Source organism: Danio rerio, chromosome 20, assembly GCF_049306965.1.
Source record: "Danio rerio strain Tuebingen ecotype United States chromosome 20, GRCz12tu, whole genome shotgun sequence".
Classification (NCBI taxonomy): Eukaryota; Metazoa; Chordata; class Actinopteri; order Cypriniformes; family Danionidae; genus Danio; species Danio rerio.
This window is the reverse complement of record NC_133195.1, coordinates 40,478,850-40,505,256: the sequence shown is the minus strand read 5'-3', so window position 1 is coordinate 40,505,256 and position 26,407 is coordinate 40,478,850. Positions and strand designations below refer to the sequence as shown.

The window sequence follows — 26,407 nt, the reverse complement described above, 5'->3', positions numbered from 1 at the left end:
TGTCCTATACCTTGAAAATAGCTTTGAAATTCTACAGCAGTAAACTGTTAAATTGCAGTAACCTGGAATATAAATGTAATGTTACAGTTAAATGAAGTATTTCAACTGCAACTACTGCAAATTCACCATTTAGCCATTAATTGTAGTTTTACAGTAAAATATAGTTCTACATTACATTACAGTGAAATCACAGAAATGGGCTTTATTATCTACTGTGAAGTCAAATAATATGGCTGTATTTTCTCAGTAAAGTAAAATCACAGAAATAACTACCTCAGTAATTTACTGTGAATTTATATGAGGTACCTTACTGTGAAAATAATGTATTTATAAGACAGTAGTTTACTGTGAAGTCAGGGTAAAATAACAGTGTAGATGCTGTCTACTGAATGCCTCAAAGACGAAGAACAAGAGCTAAAGAGAGAACAAAGATGTTGGTTTTTAGGAAATTTTAATTATCCACATGCATCTTCCTATTCCTTCCTTTTCTCCTCTTTTTATGACAAGAAAAACAATGAAGGCTTCCATCACTTCTCATTGAAAATGACATCCAAAACCCACACATTATATCACAAAAGTTAATAACAACACACCAAGAGCAATTATTTGACGTCATACACAGTTTACATACACATAAAACTATCTGGATTTATTAAATAATATAAATCTCATGGGTTTTCAACGTTGTTAATAATATATTAGATCACCCAGGTCCTAACACCCAGGATTTCTTTTAATTTTCACCACTTTAATAAGCCTCTATTATGATTTCCACCACAACCTCCAATGATAAGTCTTTAGGAGGTAATATTATGAATGTGAAGCACAGAACAGCTCAATGATGTTTTCCAGCAGAAGTCAGTTATTATAGAGGTGAAAGGGCAGATGCCTGCTGGGTCTCTCTAAATGTCTTTCCACTGTCCATAAAATGAACCAATGAACCAATAATGTGAATCATGTAGCTGAGAAAACAACTTATTGTTTTGCTAAAAGCAAGAGCTTTGTCAGGCTTTCGCTGTTTTAGTATGTGAATTCAATACACACCACATTTTCATTATGCCCTGCTTCAGCATTGTTTCTGAATGCCACTGATTTGAAAACCTCTGCTAGCACTAATATTTTTATTTTTTATTTTTTTTGCAATGTCTGGAAGTGAATATATCAAGAAAAGAAACCATTGCCTGTTCTTATCTCAATCAACAGACAGCAAACCTATTGGCTGCACACACACACATAAACCAACACACACACAGTTTGAAAATCATTCTTTCGTGACCTAAATGATAATGGGACAAAACAAATATTCATTTAACCGGATGCAATGTTCAAACCCAAATCAGGATGCATGCTTCAATTAATATTAATTCAGCTTTGACTGTATCTTTAGTCGCATTTTAAAAAGCAAATCTTATCCTGTTATGTATGCAAATATGTAACTATACTGAGTATTTCGAAGCTTGTAATTAAAATTTTGGACAAATCTGATTAAATTATTACTGTTGGCATGAATTAAATCTTAATTCTTCTTTTTATTTGCAAATGTACATGGGAGAATTATGCTGATCTCATAGAAAATGTATAATGTTATTCATGAGATATGATGACATAACAAAGTGTGGTGAATCTCCTTTATAGAAAGCAAGAAAACAAGAGTCTTAGTTGTTACAGTTCCTGTTGGTATGCGACATTTCAACTATATCTCTTATGGACTTCAAATGATGTTAAGTATACTCAAATCCCTCAAACAAAGATGTGTGAAGTGTATACAAAATGATAATATATAAATCTAGCAACAAATAGCTAAAACATTTGATGCTTTTTAATAGATAATACGGTATAAATTTTGGATTAATTAGGTTTAAGATCAAGATCATACTTTATAAATACTAATAAACAGCTAAAAGCTTAATAATAAGCAGGTTCTGTCATGATCACCAGCGACTTAGCCTGTGCAGATTGCTAGAGAACTACACATCTGCCAATTTAATAAAGTACAACTCCCATCATGCACTTCACACACACACCAGTTCCTGATTTCCCGATTGCACTACAGCTGGATGCTCATGATGGAGTAATCAGAAGGACAATAAAAACAGCATACACACAAACATGTCATTGCTGAGTCTTGTAAACTGTAAGTGAGCAATTCTAATTGTTATCCTTGTTTTGACCTTTGTTTGTTTCTTTGTTCTTGTTGTTTTGCCGCCTGTCCTGTAGTGGTGGGAAGAGCGAGGCTTTATGAAACACTGAAACAGTCGGAGCAAATGTGTCAAAGCTTCAAAACGTTTCAAAACCCCACTCTACAGTAAAAACTAGTGGTCATTTTTATGTATTGCTCTGCAACAGCTTCAGCAAAAACACAATCAAGCAAATTGAAGTATTATACCCCACATTGTAGAGTTGAGGTTTGAAAGCGATTTAGAGAAGCAATGAGAGTTCCTGACTAGCATGCAGAGATAATAGGTTTGAATCCACTTTGTACTCATACACAATACAAATATATCATGTCTTGGTCATAAAACAGTAACATTAATAAAATACATCATATCATAATTTCAGATGTGTACAAGTCGGGATTCTAACATAGGCTAATTTAATTATCACTGTTGGCATAAATTAAATCTTAATTCTTCTTCATTCTATTTGCAGCACTGTAACTTTGTGCACACGCACAGTCCACTAGGCTACACGAGACATAGCTATTTCTGACCCTTTCGGTCAAACACAAATTCGCCACGTTTTGAAAAGCTCCTGAAATGACTGATGCTTTGAATCACTTTAGTTACGTGTCCTCTGTGTTTCAGATCATGATTCAATGTAGTGTTTCGAAACATTTGCACTTTGGCTGTGTGGACCAACACTGTGTCGAAAACGCCAGTTTCACGTCAGCCATTCCTACTGTCCTGACTATTTACCTGTTATTTTTACAATTTTTTGGATTATCTATATGTTCCTCTTTGCTCCCGTTTTGACCATTGCCTGCCTGACTATTTTGATTAATAAGCTGCATGGGGATCCTCACCTCTGTTGCAATTCAACTCCATTACAAGTAATAAGTCAGTAGTAAATATACAGAATTGGTACTTAACCTATTTTTTAACCAAAAATTGGAAATGTACCTTGGAAATGTTTTCAATTTTTGATTAGTTCCAATTGGTACCTACAAACCCATTGTAAATAAATACCTTCGATTTAATTAATCTTTATTTTTATAATCCTTTTGCAATAAATTGTGTCAAAACAGCTTAACATAGATGGAGAAAAGAAAATTAAAACATAACAATATTAATGCATACATAAAAAATAATACAATGCAAAACATGCTGGGTTCCACGCAATCAGTTTGTGAAGGAATTAAGTTAACTGAACTGGATTAAACACAATACAATTAAGTTGTTCCTCCCAAAACCTCAAGAATTGTTTTGTTTCAACAAATTTTTAATTCACTCACACAATTTCTTAGTGTAGACACAAATCTCATTTAGTTTAAATTGATAATTTTTATATGATAAAAAAAGGAAAATATAAATCTTAAATGTACATGTCCCTCATTACTAAAAACATTAACCTATTATTTAACATTTTGACCTTTTTTTGCCTTAAGTGTAGGTGTATTGGTCTGACCATATGCGTCACCTCTACATATTAAATTGTGGGTTATCACAGCAGCACTTCTGAGAGCCATGTAGACAGGTAGGGATTAGTGGATTCACCCATGCACATTAATATGGAACACAACTGACATCTTATAAGGTCACTTCTAGTTTGTTGCGAAAAAGAAGAAACTGTATACATTAAACATGAGCCCTGAGGAGATCCCATCTGCACAGCAAAATCTGCAACAGGAAAGCACTCATGTTGACACTGGTGACAGGACTCCATTTTTTTTTTCAATAGTTTTGATGTACTGATCATATCCTGGCTTCCCAAAAGTGCTTTTTTATCCAAAGAAAAGGTGACACACACACACACACACACACAAAAATTGTATTAATATTTCACAGAGTAACTTGTTCAGAGATGCTGGACCTATGGTGTGTCTTGTATTTTTATGCGCACCATTTGTTTTGCTGAAAGATACAGTTTACTTTCTGCATTTAGATGTAGTGTCAAAATTGTGATGGAAAAGTGACATTTAAACAAAAAAATTAAAGACTGAAAATGATGTCTTTTGCATAAGCAAAAGTAAATATACACATATTTTATAGTAGCTGATACCCTTAATAGGCTTTCATATTATCAAACTAATCTAAAGAGTGGAGTTTAAAATTAAAATCAAGCTGTTGAATTTTTTATTTTATTGTAAGGTTTAAACAATGTTTATTTCATGATAAAAAAGACAGAATGGAATATTCAGCAAAATCTTATTATTATTTAATGCAGTGTTTCTCAACCACATTCCTGAAAGACCACCAACACAGAATGTTTTGGATATCTCTTTTGTCTGTCACACCCATTACAGATCTTTTAGTCTCTATTGGATGTGTTTGTTTAAGGAGACACAGAAAAATGTGCAAAGCTGGTGGTCCTTCTGGAACATGGTTGAGAAACACTGCTCTAATGAATACACTGTATATATAAGCAATTATATAAGCAAATAAGCAATTAGCTGGGTTGAAATTCTTTCAGCTTAATGTTGAATAATAAGATGGCAATACATCCTGATACGTTTGAGACACATGCTAGAAATATTTCACAGAAATCAGAAAATTCATGCTTTAGACCAGTGGTTCTCAAACTGTGGTACATGTACCTCTACTGGTAAGCAGGCTTCCTTCTAGTGGTACGCGGAGGAATTAAATATGTCATGTATATGCTACACACTTTTCAAAATGTATCAAAAAATTATGCATATCATATGCCATATATGACATATAGCCTATATTTCTGGGCTAATATGCCACGTTTTTTAACTGTGCAGAGTTGCAGCTGCTTTACTGGGCATACTATGCTACTGTATATTTCAATACTGCTCATTTCGGTGGTACTTGGAGAGACAATTTTTTTCCTGAGGTGGTACTTGATGAAAAAAGTTTGAGAACCACTGCTTTAGACCAAATTAGGATTTTTGAGTCACAGATTGGGTATTTTTTAAAGATTGGTGGAAAAGAAATAACAAAAAAATACAAAACAAACAAACCAATCAATCAAACAAAAGACCCAATAATCGACGCAATTTTAAAACATCAATACTAGCATGTTTTAATACATTGGACAAATCCCAAACAGCGTTTTAGTACCCTTGAAGGACATTTTAAGAAAGGGATGCCATTTCTGTGTGTCAAAAGATGGGCCCTTTAAGAAATCTGTTTATGAAGGGTTTGTGCAATAGTCATTTTTAGGAAGTTAGTTTATCATCAGGCTGATGAATTCACACAATTAATTTCACAGGACAAAATATGATTTTTACATTATAAATAATGACAGTAAAGAACAGGGTTGCAAAACTAGCCCAATAATATCAAAACTCAAAATGTGCCATGCACCACCCATTTGTAAAATACATATTTTACATCACTCTAAGGTTTACACACAATCTTTTCTAGGGCTGCACAATATATAGTTTCTGCACTGACATTGCAATATGTGCACTCACAATAGTCACATCACAAGATATGCAGCGTTTAGTCTGAAATATAGTTGTCCAGAAGCTATAGAATTGTATAGCTGTATTTATATGGAATTAAGGCAATTTATGCTATTTTTTCTTTTTTTTAATTAAAATTTTTGTCTTGTTTCTAGTGCAAATATCTCAGCTTTACTGCAAAAACAAGTTTAATTTACTTACCCTCTGGCAGTAGTTTAGCTTGTTTTAAGAAAAATCTCTCAATTTTGACTTTTTTTTCTTCTCAAGTTGAAAACAAAACAATATTTTACTTGATCTAAGAATGTTTATATATTTGGACTAGAAACAAGACAAAGCAAAGTAATAAAAGCATGTTTTTTGCATTGTGATTATTTCATTTCTATACTTTACTGTTAGACTTAGACTCCCCAGAAAGCAGTCAAATAGTGCCATTAAAACTATCTTGTGAAAGAGATAGTTCATATCATATCACAAACTTTATCACAGAAAAATAAAATATCAGATTTTTTTCCAGTATCGTGCAGCTTTAATCTCAATCATTCATTCATTTTCTTGTCGGCTTAGTCCCTTTATAAATCCGGGGTCGCCACAGCGAAATGAACCGTCAACTTATCCAGCACGTTTTTACGCAGCGGATGCCCTTCCAGCCGCAACCCATCTCAGGGAAACATCCACACACACACACACACACACACACACACACACACACACACACACACACACACACACACACACACACACACACACACACACACACACACACACACACAATAGACAATTTAGCCTACCCAATTCACCTGTACAGCATGTCTTTGGACTGTGGGGGCAAACCGGAGTACCCGGAGGAAACCCACGCGAAGACAGGGAGAACATGCAAACTCCACACAGAAATGCCAACTGAGCCGAGGTTTGAACCAGCAACCCAGCGACCTTCTTGCTGTGAGGCAAAAGCACTACCTACTGCATTGCCCGCAGCTCTAATCTCTTCTTTAAAAATAAATTGTGTCTCTCACGTGACTGCCGTGCCATCCAATAAAAATCGCAATAGATGCAGATATTCCAAATTACATTGTAAATAAACATTTTTTTTTTCTGTAGATTGCACATATACAGTACATTTTTTAGTTAATATTCAGCAACAATCCTGCAGAGTCCTGCCAATCTGTTACTATGGAAAGGCAAGGCAACAGCGGCACCTCACCTCTAGTGCCTTGCACCTCATAAAAATGTAGACTACACTTTAGAGGTGTGAACCTAAACTGGTCTTATGGTTCGGTTCGGTTATGATTATCATGCCATCGATTCGGTTCAATGCGATATCTCGGTGCATTGATGATGCTTTCCATACACAATTTTATATTTGACTTCACAGCACAAGAATTCTTGTATTAAACTGTATAAATATATTTATATATTATTTGTAAAACATTTTTGTCCTTTACAAACAGTCAGAACTGTACCTTTAAAAACTATAGTACATGCACAGAACAACATAAGCATTTATAGCAAATAATGAAATGCAAATACTATCCTGCTTGCTTTTTGAGCATTATTAAACGAGTTGTTAAACGCCTATGACTGGTCATGCACTCAACAGAAAGGGCTGCGATTAGCTCTAATGCTGTGTTCACACCAGATGCAGCACACGCGGATATATTGAGCTATTCGCACGTAAATAAATCAAATCGGCATGAGAACAGAGGCGGATTCGTGTCATGGGCAGGGCTTCTGTCTACCCGGTGACTGTAGCTTCATTGCTAAATGGCTAACATGGATTTTTTTGAGAGAACTGTGATTATGTGCTTTATGTCGGCTGAAAAACAGTGTCGACCATTTGGAGCAGTGAGTCCACTAGATCCTTTCAGTGGTACAGCCAGCTCTGTGAGCTCATAAACTTCTCCAGAAACTTAATCTGGATGATGGAAGCATTTAGCGGTGCTTCTGACTGACCCAAGCCCAGTTTGATGAACTGTTGTCAGTATAGGCAGGAGGACTTTCCCCCAGGACACCAACAACAGACGCTTAGTCATAATCACGCCCCCACAAGAGCAAGCTCCTGATTGGTTAACGCAGCTAGAGTTCAGATTTCCACGCGTAAAGCGAGTCAAACGAACAAAACGTTCAATTCACGCTGCGGCATTCCCAGAATTTGCACTATTCGCGCTGCACCATTGGCGCGTATCGCAGAGCATGATTCGCGTCTTTGCATTGACTTAACATTTAAATAACTCGCGCTCTACGCTTCTTCCGTGTCTGGTGTGAACGCAGCATAACGCTCTGGCGCTGTTCACCAAAAAGTGACACTGATAAATGGCAGCGGCGATCACAGCTCATCTATGATAGATGCGTTGGAGAAAACTCTCTCTGCAGACACGCTCGTGTCTGAATCCAGAAGTTTTGCTGTAACAGCCGAGAGGACGGGAAACGTCACACCAGCAGCTAAAAGGGCAACAGTGAGAGAGCGAGAAATATAGTTTAATTTTATTCTCTCAATCTCAGTGAAACAGTGGCTCCTGCTGTAACTTCAGTGTCAGTGTAAAACTGTTCAACAAACACACACACACAGTGAATTATGCAGAGTTTCTGTGTTTTTAAGTAGTCGGAGTATTTTAATAATTCGCGCTCGCCTCCCTCGCCATAGTATTCTACCGCAGCATAGCTCATATGAGGTAAATGACGTCAGTATATAATAACCGGATCATATGATCTATAACTGAAAAAACAATTCATTTTGACATCCTTTCTACACTTACTCCATTTCATCATTCTAGCACACTTTTTGTCATTGTTAGAATATAAATTCTGGTGTAAAAATGGTAGTGTTAAATTTCAACAAAATCATATAAATATAATGATGATTAAACATTTAACCAAATTATAATAAAAACAGCACACATGGCAAGTGGCTAAAAGTAGGCTAATTCTGTGGGAAAACTGTGGACTTGGCAACCCAACTAAAAACAGAGCAGAAATACATGGCTTTCCTGGAACAACTGCACATCAAGTTACACCAAACTTCCATTATCATGCCAGAAAAGTAATACCATACCAGAGTTGAAGCAATTTTTCAGATTTAGATTCAAGATAACTAGAACAAACTTAATTTTCTGACTTTGTTTAACAAATTATTTAATATTAATGCATACATGACAATGGAGTTACCCCTTGTGATTAATCCATAGGTCACATTCATCCAGAAAAGTGGTTCCAAACACAAAATGGATCAACAGTGATCATCACATCACAGGTTTAAAAAAGAACGGTAAAATCAGTCTGCATTACATAAAGATCAGATTAAAAAAGAACATTAATTCTAAAAGGAAACTGTTACATTCGATCAACCCATTTAGAATTAGTCAAAGTGAGATGTATCTATCATCTTTATTGGCTGTAATGTAAATATAGAAAGCTCTGACACAGTAAATTGGAAGCAGATTCACACACAAATTTGAAAGGAAATGAACTTCACAGCGGATCATGACATAAAGTGATTACACTTCAGAGGGTGTTTGGAGCTCCATACACGTTCCCTTTTTCAAAGCACTTATGAAAACACACACACATACAAAGGCTCCAGGAAAGACCTCCTAGGGTGTTTTCCTCAGTCTGACTGACACATTATAGTGTATGTGGGACACATGTTATACAGTAGCCAACTGGCACATCCAAACTCATTAAGCAGTTCCGACAAAACGCTAATGAACGTGTTTATAATAATTAAACAAACAACCTAAGGCCTCCAAAGTGCAATGATGAAGTTTAGACTGCAGAACTCTAATTATTAAATTAATTCCTCCTGCAGTGCATTACTTAATCCTTTGTGTCTCCATATTTAATAATACAGGAGGTGCAAGCTAATATCTACCTGTACACGGCGTTCCTCAAAGTGCTATTAGACATTCTGCTGTGGTCTACGACTGGAATACTTGAATAGCGATTATTCCAGCCGCTCTGCCTGTTAGTCTGATGAGGCTGACACAGTAATGTGGAAAAAAAATCAGACAAGGGTGAATTGACATGCCGATACTGCAACTGGAGCTTCAATGTCATTAGCTATATACTTAGTAAAGGTCACAGCTCTCATAAAAAAGGGACACGAACCTTCATTTGAGATGAAGATTAAATCTCATTCACTGTGGCTCACTTCACTCATGGTCGACTTCTATTCTTTATGGAGATCTTCAAGCAGACTATACAACATCCCAGTGATGCCCGTAGGGAATGCCTTTGACTTGATTACTCCATTGATTTGCTAATATTCACAGATTTGTCTCATCGACTAAAAATTCTTGAGCATTTTAGAGTGAGGAAAAAACACATTTGTTGGGTAGTAATTGCCTTTTTATACTGACAATTTGCAGATTAATACTGAGAATTTGCAGATATACTAACATCACAAATAATGTTTATAGAGAATGTCAATGGCCAATCAGGGGTGCAATTCCCAAACAAAAATGTAACTCATGGCGGAACTATCATAGTACGATGCATAGTTTGGGAAAAGAACGATGTAGTGATGAGTGTTTCCCAAAACCCGAAGTTTGTCTGTCGCAGATCCATCGTTTGAAGCATGTTAGTTAGCATAAAATGCCCATAATGATGCTCTACACTGGCTGGTAACAACTTCTTTAGAGAAGAACCCCGTAATTTATTAAAATTAATTAATTTATTACAAATTACATTGTTTATCACGCACAGGCATTTAAAAAATAAATAAAAATTTGTTTTTGTAAAGACATGCACTCGTTTTCCATAATAATTGAAACATGTAAACAGCACATATAGCGCCTATCTTTCCTTTACAGATATTAGTGCGAACATTACATATTTTATTCTAAAACATAAAATCACTTACAAAAGCTAACACGTATTTTAATATCATATATAAATCATATAATGTGATTTATTAAGAAATTAAATTTAATATTTATTATTTACTAGGAAAAAAACATACTTTAATAATAATAATAATAATAATAATAATAATAATAATGATTATGATGATGATGATGATGATGATGATGATGATGATTATTATTATTATTATTATTATTATTATTATTATTATTATTATCATTATTATCATCATCATTATCATCATTATTATTATTATTATTATTGTCATTATTATTATTATTATTATTGAGTAGGATATTGCTTATTTATTTATTTATTTATTTAAGTCTACTTTTACAATTTGACACATGCAAACCACTGCAGAAATATTTTACCCAACAGGCCCATGTCATATACAGTACAAACACTTAATAAATAACCTACTATAAATTAAAAGCATTAACGTATACTATATGTATACTATATTTTTGTTTTCACAAGATTTGGAGATGTAACATAAATTCTACTTTTAAATAAAAGGTCACCTGTAGCTTTCATCATGAACCACCGCTGTGTTCTAAATGACATGAATGTTTTCAAAGTGCACTGCGAAGGGAGAGCAATTGTAAACATGAAGATCGCTAAAACTGAACTGTAAAAATACTTTGAAAGCAAATTACACCTAAGAGAGATGACGTTAATGCTTTTTAAAAAAGAATCATTCCACGTTTAAATGTTTTAAACAAATGGGGTTTATGGGGGATATTTGGGAATAGAACATAGCCAGGAACTAAGTTTTTAACTACAGCTCTAGAGGTGTAGTCGCAAGCATACAAGTTTGTGACACAGTTTGCAAATGTTCATTGGAATGATGGATTAGGGAAATGCCAAATCAACAAACAATGTTTGTAACGACACAACTTGCGACTTTAGTTGGCTAATGATGGTTTTCGGAAACGTACCCAAGTTCGACACTGCATATGAAAGTCATATAGTGTCTTGATGTTTAAGAGAATTTGGGCTGAAAGCCACTCTGAGTGATCAAACCTCTTAACAGCATGAAAAAAAAATCCCCAGCAAGCACCTTAACATCAAAATAACATCAAAAACCCATAAAAAATTAAAACTGATTTAACGTCTATTGATTACGTTGATGTTAAAATGACATCTAACATTGGCATCATTGTTTGATGTTAGATGTTTCAATTTTAGATTTCAATTTGATTTTGTTTTGACATGAAAGTACACTTCCTGACAAACGTCTTGTCGTCTATCAAAGTTTTAGGAACAACAAATAATAACTTGATTTCTAGTTAATCATTTGGTATCAGAAATAGTTTATGTGAAAGGCAAAGGCCTCTAGATTATGCGTCTTTTACCAAAATAAAATGTGAAAGGCAAAGGCCTCTAGATTATGCTTATTTTACCTAAATAAAATATGATCATGCCTTGAAATTTATTTATTTAATTAGCACAGAAAGGTCTGACTTTGCTTAGACAAAAGTCGCATCACTAAACAGAAATAATGAACGGGATGGAGTATAAATTCATGGCGCAGCAGAAAAAAGAATTACTATTGTGGAAAACTCCCATGAGCTTGGAAGACTGCAACCATTCATCTCTGCAATGACTCAAACAACTTATTAATAAAGTCATCTGGAATGGCAAAGAAAGCGTTCTTGCAGGACTCCCAGAGTTCATCAAGATTCTTCAGATTCATCTTCAACTCCTCCTCCTTCTTACCCCAGACTTGCTGTGTAATGTTCATGTCGATGACTGGGCTGGCCAATCTTGAAGCAGCTTGACCTTCTTTGCTTTCAGGAACTTTGATGTGGAGGCTGAAGTATAAGAAGGAGCGCTATCATGCTGAAGAATTTGCCTTCTTCTGTGGTTTGTAATATAATGGGCAGCACAAATGTCTTGATACCTCAGGCTGTTGATGTTGCCATTCACTCTGAAGATCTCTTGCACGCCCCCAAACTGAATGTACTGAATACTGAATACCATGATTTTTCCTTCACCAACTTGACTGATTTCTGTGAGAATCTTGAGTCCATGCAAGTTCCAATAGGTCATCTATAGTATGTGATGACTGGGATGCAGATCAACAGATGATTCATCAGAAAATCTACCTTCTGTTACCTTTCCAAATAACCAACTAGAAATCAAATTATTATTTGTTTCTCTTACAACTGAGATTCAAGACTTTTGTCAGGTAGTGTATTTTACATGCACTATAGGGATACAAAATCCTACAAGCTTTTAGATGAATGCAGCTTTTCTTATATTATAATACTTTTTTTTTGTCAAAAGGGCATCAATGTGTGGATGTCAAATGTTTCTTGATGGCATTTTTGACATGAGGGTGTCTGCTGGATCAAAACCTTAGACTAACCTTTACAGAGGAGTAGGTTGTGTGGTCTAAGAAAGTTACTTAAAAATGAAGATTCATTAAAAACTGGATAACTAACAACATTCTGCTAATAGATTTTATAAAAACTGAAGAAAAAAAAAACAAGCAAGCAAACAAACAAACTCTCGCACAAAAAGATATTAGAATATTGCATAACCCTTGATGGATGTTCAGTTAAGTCCACATCATGAATGAAAAAAATGTTGCCAAACTTGACATGTGCTATCAATGTTGAATGCAGAAAAATTTTCATACTTTTATGACCTTCCGGTTAATATAATGTGTTACTACTTGGTTGTTTAAAACAAAGAAATATGTTTATATTAACCTGGTTTTATCAGCATTTATATTAAACATCATACAAATGCTGAAAATCTTACAAATGGGTTTATATATTAAAAAAATTATCTTGGATCCAGCCTGTATCCAGAGCATGTGGTTATTATTGTCATTAATAAGTCAAAGGGCAAAAGAAATTAAAACAAGATTAATTCTTGTTGTTAATTAATTCTTAATCCATTTTTCATATTCTTTTGTGAAAATTATGACATTACCATACATTTTTAAAAAGCTGTAAATATACATTTAATTTGTTTAATTTTTTTTTAATAAGAACAGTCCAATGCTTTATTGAAGCAATGGTGGGTTGACATGAACCTTGTTTCAGCAAGGATTTAGTATAACTTGTACAACATGACAGAAGTCAATGAAACTTGTGAATGGTTTCATATTTCTGAAATGTTACAGTATGAACTCTGAACTCTTTTTCAAACTTTGCGTGGCATAGTTATTTTCACGCCACAGAGTTTGAAAACTGCTGCAAAATTCAGACAGGCAAAAGCAATTTTATGCCTTGACTGCTCTGGATCTACCCCACTTGTTCTCAATATGACACCGATATCAAGCAGCATTTCAAGTCTAAAGTTATTAAATTACTCCACAACTTTGTCTCTAACTGAATGATTCCAAAGCACAGCACAACTCCTGAATTAATAATTGATGTAAATTAAGAGACTAATAACAACAATCATCTACAAACATTAAGAGTATAGAGTTGAAGGCAAAAGTATAGCCTATAAAATTATTCTTTTATTTTTTAATTACTTACCTATAATTTACATTATATTTAGCAGTTTTTAACAGTGTTTCTTTTTTTTTTTTTCATCTGGGGAAAGACCAATTTCTTTTAATTTGACTGCAATAAAAAATAAGTCTAAGAATGTGTTTAATATCTTGCCTAATTAACCTAATTGCCTATTTAACCCAATTAAGCCTTTAAATTGCACTCAATTTTGCCCTCAAGTGTAGTTGTGATCAAGAGGACACACAATATAGTGCAACAACTACATATTGTACATAGCAGAAAGTAACTCAAATAAATGCATAAAATAATTGCTATTTAGGTACCTTTCAGTCAAGGCGTCCCAGTAAAAATGTCACTTGTACTGTAATTCCCTTCTAACATCACTTGGAAACATGTTCCACAACTAAACTGGGAGGATGGACCAAATGTCTTATCTAGATAGACAGGCCTGTCTCATGTGGCGACACAAGTGAATTAGACAGCTGGCGATGACAGCTGGGCTGCGGTGTGTGGTTTGATAATGCCGTGCAGGTAATGGGGGGGCCAGGCCAGGCTAGGTAGGTAGATGACTCTCTATAGGCTAAATATAGGTCAAGCAGTGACTTTTGGAAATAAATATGTAAGAAATGGAAAAATTATATGCACACAAATGTTCACACAAGATAGATTGCATAAGGAGGAGAAATGTGCAACTTCAGTTACAATTACAGAAAAAAAATATGCATCCCTCTCATGTTGTTCCAGGTTTGTTTCACTTTTTGCTGAATAAAATAGAAGGTAACACTTTATTTTGATGGTCCATTTGACTGTTAGTAAACTGTCTGCTTAATATCAGTTGATGTCCTTCAACAAACACCTAACTGATTATAAAAAACTTTGCATGTACATGTCAACTTACACTAACTCTAACCCCAACCCCAACCCAACAGTCTACTTATAATCTAATGAGAATTAGTTGGCATGCAGATGCAATGTAACTTTAATTCAACAAACGGACCATCGAAATAAAGTGGGACTAAATAAAAGATATTTAAAAAAAAAAAAGCTGGTAGCCAAATAGTTGATGGTAGACACTAGGTTCGTCCCAAATCAAATACATTAGGACTATTTTATGCCATTTTGTTGTATAAATAGTATTATTAGTCCATTCACATTGAAAATTCTAAAAAGAATAAGTGCACTTTAAATACGTGGATGATGCACTCATTCAATTGAAAAAAAAAAAGAAGTTTAGGATGTTGCAGCCTGATCTCACGAGGAAACGTAACTATTTTCCATCTTGTCAGTTTAGTGGCTAACTAGTATGATTTAGAACTAATTCAGTCGTACAAAAATGTATGACTTTAAAAAGGAGGTTGGCACCCAACCCCGCCCCTAAACCCAAACGCCATTGAGCAAATTGTACCAAATTGTATGAATGAGATTGTACGAATTCATAAGAATTAGCCACTAAATCAAAAAGTTACGAATTGCCATGAGATTGTGTTGGATGTTGAACACTTCATGCACTCAACGGTCACAGCTTTGCTCACGTAGTGAAAGGGGAAGAGCTATCAGTAGCTGAGGTTGCATTGCTTTATTTATTTTTGGTATAAATATAAATAAAGACAATGCAAGTGACTATGCTGCCTCCCTATGGTAAATGTAGTTGTACTCATGACAGGTACTATTTTGTACCCTAGTCTTTTTTTTCACTGATTTGGCAATTGTTAAATGTTGACTGGAAAACAGTTTAAATTTCTCTTTAGTAAAATAACGTTGTAGTATTCCATTTGGTATGACATTAATTTCTACACAACATTATTATACACTACATGGTTAAGTGTATACTGAAAGTCTATAAGTGCCTACAACAGTTGATGCCTGGACTCTTCTGGTTCTGTATCAAACTGTATGGAGAGGCTTAAAAATGCTACTAATAAACATTTATAAAGCACTGTAATACATTCAAAAATTTATGTTCACAATATATACATATATCCATGCCTAATATGAGTGTAATGAAGTTGGCCACCTGCCATCGGGAAAAATGAGGCGGAGAACCGAAGGGAAAATAAAAAAAACAGATGGCAGCTTCTCATGTAGACTGTCTACAAACTGAAAGTAAAAGTCAAACATAAAGTGTCTAGGCCTGGTCCACTCTTGTCTTCCACTGCTGTCTCTCCTTTTTTTAATAATCTAGAGCTCCCCCGTGGGGCTTGAGGGTGGTGTATGGCTTAGGTGTTTTGCATCCCCACTCAACCGTTGGCTTCATTTCATTCCCACGGCTCTTGGCCCTGCCCTCTCGCCACAATCAGATGGCAAGAAAGTCTTTTTTTTAATAAATTGTTAAAATATTGTTTTCTGTGATGCAGCAAGTCCAAAGACACCATGATTTTGCAAGAGATTCACTTTAATATGTGATAAGACTAAAAAGTGGTCATAAACTATAATTTTCTCAATTTAAGCGGCTTTGACCCAGAACCATTTTTCATATGTCATGAATAGTAAAACTGACTAGTAAAAAAAAAATACTATGGATGACTAGAATTAACTGTTTGGTTACTGAAATTCTTCACAATATCTAACCTTTTATTCAGGTAAGTCCTCATCATCAGTCATCATCATCAAAAATGTTAACTAACTTTGCTACGCTAATGTTTAAAACGGAAAAGTTTATTCATACGTTTATGACCTCTTGATTAATTTAATGCGTTTCTAGGTGGATGTTTAAAACTAAGAAACATGTTCATATTAGTCTGGTTCTATCAGCGTTGTATCGGATCCCTATTAAACTTCATAATGTTAAAAATCTTACTGACTACTTACAAATGGGCTTATATTAAACATTATCTTGGATCTGGCCCGTATCAAGAAAAGGTGATTATCATGGTCATTTTTGAGTCAAAAGCAAAAGAGATGAAAAGAAGATTCATTAATTGTTGATATTTGTTGTCAAAATAATAGCATTACCATAGGTTTTAAAATGACAAAAAGCTGTAAAAAGGACTATATTAATTTTTTAAATATATATATATATATATATATATATATATATATATATATATATATATATATATATATATATATATATATATATATATATATATATATATATATATATATATATATTTTTTTTTTTTTTTTTTTTTTTGCTTTTTAAAACGATACTATGGATGTCTATGGCTAGAATGAACTGTTTGGTTATCGAAATTTTTCAAAAATATCCTTTTTTTGTTGCGCAAAGGAAGAAAGAAACATTCCTCACAGAGCAGTATGAGCCACTTGTGATTTCCAGACTTTATGATTTCAAGTCAAACCTTTTCAAATGATCAAAAATACTGCAGCTCGTTTGGTGTTCGACAAGCCCAAGAGAGCTCAGGTCACAAGCTTGCATCAATTCACAACTCTAATGCTTGTATAAAGAACGGCCACCGGCTCTGCATCCTCCTACCTGCACTAACTGTATATCTACACATCTACACCCCCTCCAGAAGCCTTTAGTCTTTATTTTATGATGCAAACAACGCATTTAAAAACATAAGCTTGCCAGAAAATAATGCATAAACAATGACTACAGCATAACCAGTTATTCATATTTCATTGCTTCCTTCTTGGATATGATAATCAGCTGTTCTCCTGCACATTTCACAATAAGGATGCGTCCTCTGATATCACAAATTTAATCATTGAAACGCTGAGCACATACAAAGGTTCGACACAATCCCAGAACAACTATGCACATACAGTGTGTGCTTCGAAAATCGATATTAGCATAACATCAATATATTTACATAAAGGGTGAAATATGAATTTTCCATGGTCAGGCATCACTGTCAGCCGTATCTGAAGGTTTCAAAGAAGAGAAAGGTGAGTAAATGATAAAATAATATTCACTTTGGCATGAGCTGTACATTATTCCACTTGTTTCACAGTTATTTGCAAACAAACAGACAGACACAAATATTCCAGACTATCATGTTATAATTATATAATGATGATATGATGCATAAGAATGTACACCACTTTGAAATCTCAAGCAACACAACAGACAGTTTTGCTCAGCTAAAATGATTGAAATAAGGTGACACCAGATACCCGACACAATCAAGTTACTACTGTAAATACTGCATCTGCTTCTACCTGGAAAAATAAAACAGTGTGTGGCTAATTCTAAAGATATTGGTTTCTTGTAGTTTAATGATAGTAGTAATGATGTGAAAGCGCAGATTTTCAAAACTACAAACATTTCCAATGTTGCATACAAAACATGTGAAGCTTCTTTCCGAGCTCAAAGGGACTTTAGGGAGAAATACATTTTCTCAGCTCCAGCTATGGTAATATTTGCCCACTGCTAGTGGGCATGAATATTGGGATTGTTTCAAGCCTTCAAAAAGAAAAAAAAAAAAGATAATTGATGCCAAATATCCCAGGATGCTTTATCAGACCTCATTAGCCATCATGACAGATGGCACCAGGCCAGAATTTCACATTTTGACAAGCTAATCTTCCAAACTGTCAAAATACTGGGAGAAAAGAGGCAAAAACAAGCATTGCTTCACCTTCATACTACAATATTTACCTCAGAGAAACACAACTGCATTCTGTGATCTCTGTTCCCTCAGCCTTGGTATTTCCAAACTTTAAATCAAGTATAATTCAATTTGTGGTAATAAATAAATAGATAAATAAATATTCAAGTGTTTCCTTTCCCATCTCCAATTTCAAGTGTCACAATGCGGCCCACACAAGAGAGAAAATTGCTTGAGATGAACAAGAAGAATCTTATTTACTGAACATGGTCTCAAATTTGAAAAGGTTATTTTAATATTTGCTAGATGAGGCATTACATTATAATCCTTATTAAATCCTACTTAGCTGCTTGCTTGTTTGCAGAAGTTGGGGGATTTTCAACATCCATCTTATGCTGTTAGTGTCAAAACACACAACCAATCTTGTAACTCTGAAGTTTGCCGATGGGTTCTGCATTTACATGAGATGCTCAGACCATTGGATGACAAAACAGAAAACGCCTACTTGTTTTAAATGGGTGAATGGAGCCCTTTTGTCATTCAGACAGATAATTAAGTGCCAACACATTCACAGTTCCTTATCGCCTCTATCTAGTGCTGCTTTAAATTTCCGAAGGCAATGCTTCCCTTTGGAGTAGCACAGACAATATATAAACTAAATTATTATGACTTATAATCAATTTAAACATTGTAATTATAAATAAACTAAATTATAGTAAAATTATAAAATTCAGTTTAATTGAATATAATTATGGCTTTTAAAAAATATTTTTATCATGCAAACAGCTTGCAAAAATGCACAAAAGAAGCTTCAAGCTCCCAATTTCTCCATTAGCAGGCCTCAAAGGAATATTAATCTCATAATCATTAGAAATGCATGTCCTCAAGAATACAGCTTGTCCTTAAAACACAGCATGAACTGCAAGAAACATATTTGTTGCCTGGTGTTTTGCATTGCTAAACCAAGCAATAATAATACAAGTGAGCGCGCACACACACACACACACACGCACGCACGCACGCACGCACGCACGCGCGCACGCACGCACGCACGCACACACACACATATATATATATATATATATATATATACATATTAGGGATGTGCGGAGCAGCCGGTATTTGTATTTGTATTTGTATTTGTTGAGGGGGGAAAAGTATTTGTATTTGTATTTGTATTCGAGTAAAATTCAAAATGGCGCAAAAATCTATATTTTTTCTATTACACTTCTAATTTACGTTATAGTGAAAGTATTGTTTAATTATACTCATTATATAAATTATAGACATGCAATATTGGTTGTTGTTTTTGAACATGTGACAAGAAATGTCATTGAAAAGAAAATAACATAGAAGTCATTATCTCATCTATGGTTAAACCAACAACTAATAAAATACCATTGTGAATATTTTGAACCCCACCATCACCGTTCTTGTTGAAGGACACTGAATAGACAGAATAAAAACAAATAATACTTCAAAAAACTGTTCTTCTTCTGAGAGAACTTCTTTCCAATGCACAGAATTCCAAAAACTAAATTTAACTAAATAAATCTAAATAAAACCCTGCCTGGGAGATCTGGCAGAACAAAAGTATTCTATATAATACTAAAAGATACAGCCCTGCTATTGTCATCTGCCTGCCACAAAAAAGACACAAAGTTTGTTTGTTTTTTATGTTTGAAACTGACTTGCTGGGGCAGAATGTGGCTGTGTTGATGGTTTGGTGCTTGTGGAGGATTTAGCAGAACATAGCTGGGCTGATTGAGGGGATTGATGCTTGTGGGGGGTTCACAGACAGTATCAGGAGAGGATGCTTTTAGTACATGTGATAATACATTACATAGAAGGTTGCGCAGTGGCACAGTGAGTACCACTGTCGCCTCACAGCAAGAAGGTTGCTGGTTCGAGCCATGACTGGGTTCTCCCCATGTTGGCGTGGGTTTCTTCCGGGTGCTCCGGTTTCCCCCACAGTCCAAACACATGCAATACAGGTGAATTGGGTAAGCTAAATTGTCCCTATTGTGTGTGTGTGTGAAAGAGAGTGTATGGATGTTTCTCAGTGCTGGGTAGCAGCTGGAAGGGCAGCCACTGCGTAAATCATATGCTGGATAAATTGGTGGTTCATTCCACTGTGGCAACCCCAGATTGATAAAGGAACTTAGCCGAAAAGAAATGAATGATTATGCATAGGAGATGTTGACAGATGTTTAATATCTCTGCCGATTTCACTTTTGCACACATTATAACGTTACAGTATCAGTTTGTTTTATCTGCAGCACCACTGACTGTACAATTCTTCCACAAAGAACATGTTTTTTTTTTTTTTTTTGACTGGTGGAGGACCAAGAAATGGCTCAGAAGCAGTCTCACTCTTTTTCTATTCGGGTGCCCAAATGTATTTGAGGAGTATCAAGTTAATAAAAAGTGACGGGAAGCTATGCTAAGGTTAACTAGCCTATAGCATATATCTTGCTGTCTGCAAAAGACAGTAATTTAGACGTACCATATAACTCCCATAAGTGCATACTATTCGACACAACAGCACAAGCATCATTTTAACCTTTATAAACGAACGTTAATGTTACTCTGTCAACAGTCTATTGTCTAAATTACCGCGCTAACAGAGCTAACGTTGCGTAAACAGAGAGCACCCGATTGCAAACTTCCCGATCCCGATCAAACTCCGCTACAAGTTTATAAACTGCATCTGGAACCCAATTAAGGTACAAAAATCTATTTAACAAAAATAGTGATGCAGATAATATTTTTTTTCGCTCAGCCGAGCCTTCTCTGTCTGTATCTGTGGAGAAGATTGTGCCAGACACCTCCGCCCCGCCCTCCGACTGAGCGTCTCACTCGCGCTCTCTCTCTCTCTCTCTCTCTCTCTCTCTCTCTCTCACTCACGCGGGCATGCACTGTGGTCTCATGAGGAAACGCTGCTTTTTGATATAGTGCTTTTCTTGCTCCCGAATACAAATAATTTTTCAAGTATTTGTTCGAAATAAGTATTCGTAAAAACACGCTATTCGTGCCTTTCCGAATACCGTATTCGGGTTCGGCTCCACCCTTAATATATATATATATATATATATATATATATATATATATATATATATATATATATATATATAAAATGATAATTTTACACAGTATATTATACAACAGTACTTATTATACAACAGTTCTGGCTGGTTCTCAAATCAGATAGCAAATTTTCTGCAATAACAGCACTCGTGCAGCCTTCTCATCCTTCTGTATTACTTGGGCCACATAGAGTGACAGCAGATCAATAAACTCACTACAGTTTGACAAATATTGCAGCTGTTGGACAACATAATGTACTTTTGAGGCTTTTTCAGGTGAGAATGTAGTTGTTTAGACTGCATCAGTTTATTTATCAGGATAATGCCTATTTTAAATATTTACAATTTTTAAGCCTGTCATACTGAGTAGAGCAAAGACAGTTGACGTTGTTCATCCACAAGATGGCATCAGAGCCCGCATACTAAGCCCTTAGAGGTCAAAAAAGCAATTTCATTCTAGTGCTGAATTATTATAAAATGGGTAAGTGACATTCAAGTCGTTCTCTCTCTTTTCTATGTTGTAGTGCTGTATTTATAACATGGTAATTGTAGTGTATTCAATGAGAGATGGGACTCACATAACTGAAATGTATGTATCTGGGAAATCTCTGTAAATTGATGGCATTTTATGCCAATTAGCCTTATAACCTTAAAATGTTTTGTCATCACTTTAGATATTATGCTACAGAATCATTCAAATACAAGCACTAACGTGAAGTTGGTTCAGTCAGAACGATTTCTGCTGTTCGGACATCAGCTGCAGATATGAACAATTTGAGGAAAAAAAGTAGTTCCTCATACAAAAGGGTTTTAGACCCTCGTGTTTAATCTTCTATTTTATAAACATAATGATGCTGCCCAACTGTTGCATAAACGCAATATCACACTCGTAGCAGTGCAATATGGCTGTATATCAGCATTGATGGGACACTAGGCACTCAACCTGCCGCTTAATGCCACACACACACACACACACACACACACACACACACACACACACACACACACACACACACACACACAAACACAAACAGACAAATTAGAATTGCTTTTAGACGATGTCTTGCATTAAAATATAGTTATAATATAATAATATAGAATAAACAGTATATAAATGACAAAATATTGCCAAAAAACTAAATATAAACAAAATTAATAAAATATTTTTTACACAGTTTTATCATACTATTACCAATTTAATAGGATGGTTCTCTGAGAAACAAAAAAGAAAGAAAGAAAATTTACTCACGTCAGGCCATTTAAGATGCATCAAATATGATTTTCATTAAAAATATAAATAAATCACATACAGCTTGGGCAGCTTGTAATTATGTGAACAAAACACTGCACTTTTACATAATAAAATCCATTATAGCCAAACAGTAGTGCAGAATAATTATGCTGATTGCTTTTTATTAGCAGAAATATCAATTTGTGTCTTGCAACAGTCTCCATACACATAACAACTGTTTTGAAAACAGAATTTGAAAGTGTTTTTTTATCTCTGGTCCTTTGGCATTCAAGGTATAAACCTAGTTCTTGGCTTGCATTCCTAGCAAACTGCTCTGGTAATTACTTGTACACAATATGTGCATTTTCCTGACACTATGTTCTGCCAAGTATCGCTTGGTGTACTTCACTCGACTGCAGTTGTTTACCTCAGTGAACAAGCATCTCAGTCTCTGTTTACACCAGGGGTTTTCTAGAAAGGCTTCCCGTGTACTTAAGCAATGTGCATTACATTTAATCATTCAGTCATTGCATTGAGGTCTTTTAGATATATCAAACAATAAAACTGATCTCATTTTTAAACTTCTTTTCCATTAGTATTCACAAGAGCACTCCTGATAATTGTATCATCAGACTGAAAGCTCTGCTGTCATTCTGACAATGAAACAGCAAATTCGTGGAGAAGCACGACGAGAGATGACTGTTTGAATGCATGGCTGTGAGATGTCTGACCTTTCGAGTGAAGGTGGGCACATGCCAGCAGCACTTCCAGAGTCAACAGTCTCAAAGCTTCTTTTAGAAAGAGAGGGAAAAAAGCACAAACAGAAAAGATTCACTTTATGAGACAAACATGCAGAGCCTTTGCTGTGCATGTGTTAGCTAGACGTGTCCATCATTCAGGATTAAGAATGTAATTGTGAAGCTGAGAATTTAATGGTTACAATGACAGATGCAAACTAATTACTGTAAACAACCAAGCAACATGATACTGTTGAGCTGTGATGATATTCAGACCAATAGTTGCATTGTGAGTGGTATATATAATAAAGTTAAATAATACAATAAATGTGTTTCATAAACAACAATGTACAGTTAAAGTCTGAATTATCAGCCTTCCTGAATTATTCATCCCCCTGTTTATTTTTTCCCCTAAATTCTGTTTAATGGAGAGCTGAGTTTTTTCAACACATTTCTAAACATAATAGTTTTAATAACTCATTTCTAATAACTGATTTATTTTATCTTTGCCATGATGACAGTAAATAATATTTTATTAGATTTTTTCAAGACACAAATACAGCTTAAAGTGACCTTTAAAGGCTTAACTATGTTAATTAGGTTAACTAGGCAGGTTAGGGTAATTAGGCAAGTTATTGTATAACGATGGTTTGTTCTGTAGACTATCGGAAAAATAATTTAGCTTACAGGGGCTAATAATTCTGTCCTTAAAATGATGTTTAAAAATTATTAACTGCTTTTATTCTAGCCGAAATAAAACAAATAAGACTTTCTCCCCCCCCAAAAAATGTATATATGTATATATATATATATATATATATATATATATATATATATATATATATATATATATATATATATATATATATATATATATGTGTGTATATATATATTATTACTGATACTGTGAAAATTTCCTTGCTTTGTTAAACATCATTTGGGAAATATTTAAAAAGAATAAATAATTCTAATAATTCTAACTTCAACTGTACATTAACCTACATTTTAAACACAAGTTTCCAGTTAACATACTTTTAAACAATGCCACACATTAGTGAGAAACACACGCATCGCAGGCTCACTGGAAATATGTTAACCATAAACATAAATATCAATAAACATACATTTTACTGAGTAAAAGGCAGTAAAACAGCAACAACTTTTATTCCATTTCACACTAATGATGTTTATAATGACATATTATCAATTAACAAAGGATTATTTTCATCCCTGGCTACCCATAGATATATACACAAAGGATGTCTATCTGAAAAATACAACAAAACTTACCTTAAGTTACACATTTCACATTGCAGACAGCGCCCTGTAGTGGCTTTGTCACATAAAACATTCAACCAAACGTACCCAGAGCAACAAAAATGTAGGCCGAGGCATGCATTTCCAATGAGCTTGGGTTGAATATACATCAGTGGCCTCCTGAATAATTCAGAAACTCTTTTGAACATCTTACCCAAACCTTCCTTCCTGAATGAATATGTGCTCTTTAACAATTTGCTTGAGTGATCAATTAAATTATTCAGTTACTTGTTATATTTTTCTGACTGAATCAGTGTTTCTGATTCAGTCGACTTAATCTGTTTAATGAATTACTAATAAAGGACAATGTTTTGTTGCTTAAAGAATGAAATTGGATGATTGACAGTTTAGCTTACCCAATTCACCTGTACCGCATGTCTTTGGACTGTGGGGGAAACCGAAGCACCCGGAGGAAATTCACACGAACGCAGGGAGAACATGCAAACTCCACACAGAAATGCCAACTGACCCAGCCGAGGCTCGAACCAGCGACTTTCTTGCTTTTACAGTTATGAAATAGTTAAATAACAAGCAGGAAATGTTCATGCATGGGCCAATGACATGATCACATAATGCATTTTCCCCATTATTTCATCCAAAACAAGTTGAAGGCGAACAAGCCGAAGTCCAAATCCACCTCAAGTAAGCATAAAAACCTTTTTCAAGTGATTTTTACTTGAACCTTTCACCTGTTTCAATACTTCAAAATGTAAATTAACACAGTAATGAAAACCCAGCTTGTGTGAACTAATAGGGCAATGGGACATTTTAGGGATTGATGATTTTAAAACATCAATAAAAAATGCTTTTAATTTATCCTCAGGCCATGTAGGTCACTTTTTTCATTCTACTGCACATCTTGAATGACCTGAGGGTAGCTTAACGGCAAGTTTTTATTTACAGTTGAACTACCTCTTTAATTTATATTGTACCGCACTTGGAGTTGTAAAGCTGTCGTCTTTTAGAATAATAAAACTGTGAGGATCAAATGGTTGAAAACCTTCGGCTAAAAATCAATGAGCTTTATATTGGTGAGTGGGACAGTCTGCCTCATCACACTGCATAACTTTTATTGCCAAGCTGTTTTTTTGCTCTGTTGTGGATTATTGTGATTTGGCCTTGGAACTGCTGTCAAAATGGCAGCCTATAATACATTTAAAATTCAAGAGATATTTTTACACAACATGTTTGGCAACAGCTACTGTTTTTAAGACTATCAAAAAAGTTTTGATTCAATTCGGTTTAAGACAGTAATTTTTTCTACACCAAGTTTGCCATTATTTAGTCCATACTGTCACAAAGCTGTTGCATATTTCAAAGCATATCACACATAACCTAAATTACTGCATTTAGCATTTCCTACAGTGATTATAGTACTTCAATGTTAGAACTGTTTTACATTAAGTGCTTCCATTAGTTTGTATAGAGAGCGCAACTTTGTAGTACAATTTCAAGATGTTGTGCACTTGCTGTGTTAGATTTATAAGTGGTACTAGAACACATGTAATGATGTGCTTTTGAAAGTAATATAACATCTTGCCAATAGTTTAACCTTTAAGTCTGTCTGTAGACTACAGGAAGTATGACATCTTATTGTACGGCCAT

At 34.7% G+C, this 26,407-nt stretch overlaps 1 protein-coding gene across 18 annotated transcripts in view; it reads right to left on the bottom strand.

The window, feature by feature from the left end:
* The window catches only part of gje1a (gap junction protein epsilon 1a), a 374,500-nt gene that overhangs the window by 67,737 nt on the left and 280,356 nt on the right, over positions 1 to 26,407 (bottom strand). The gene's annotated exons all lie outside the window — the stretch shown is intronic.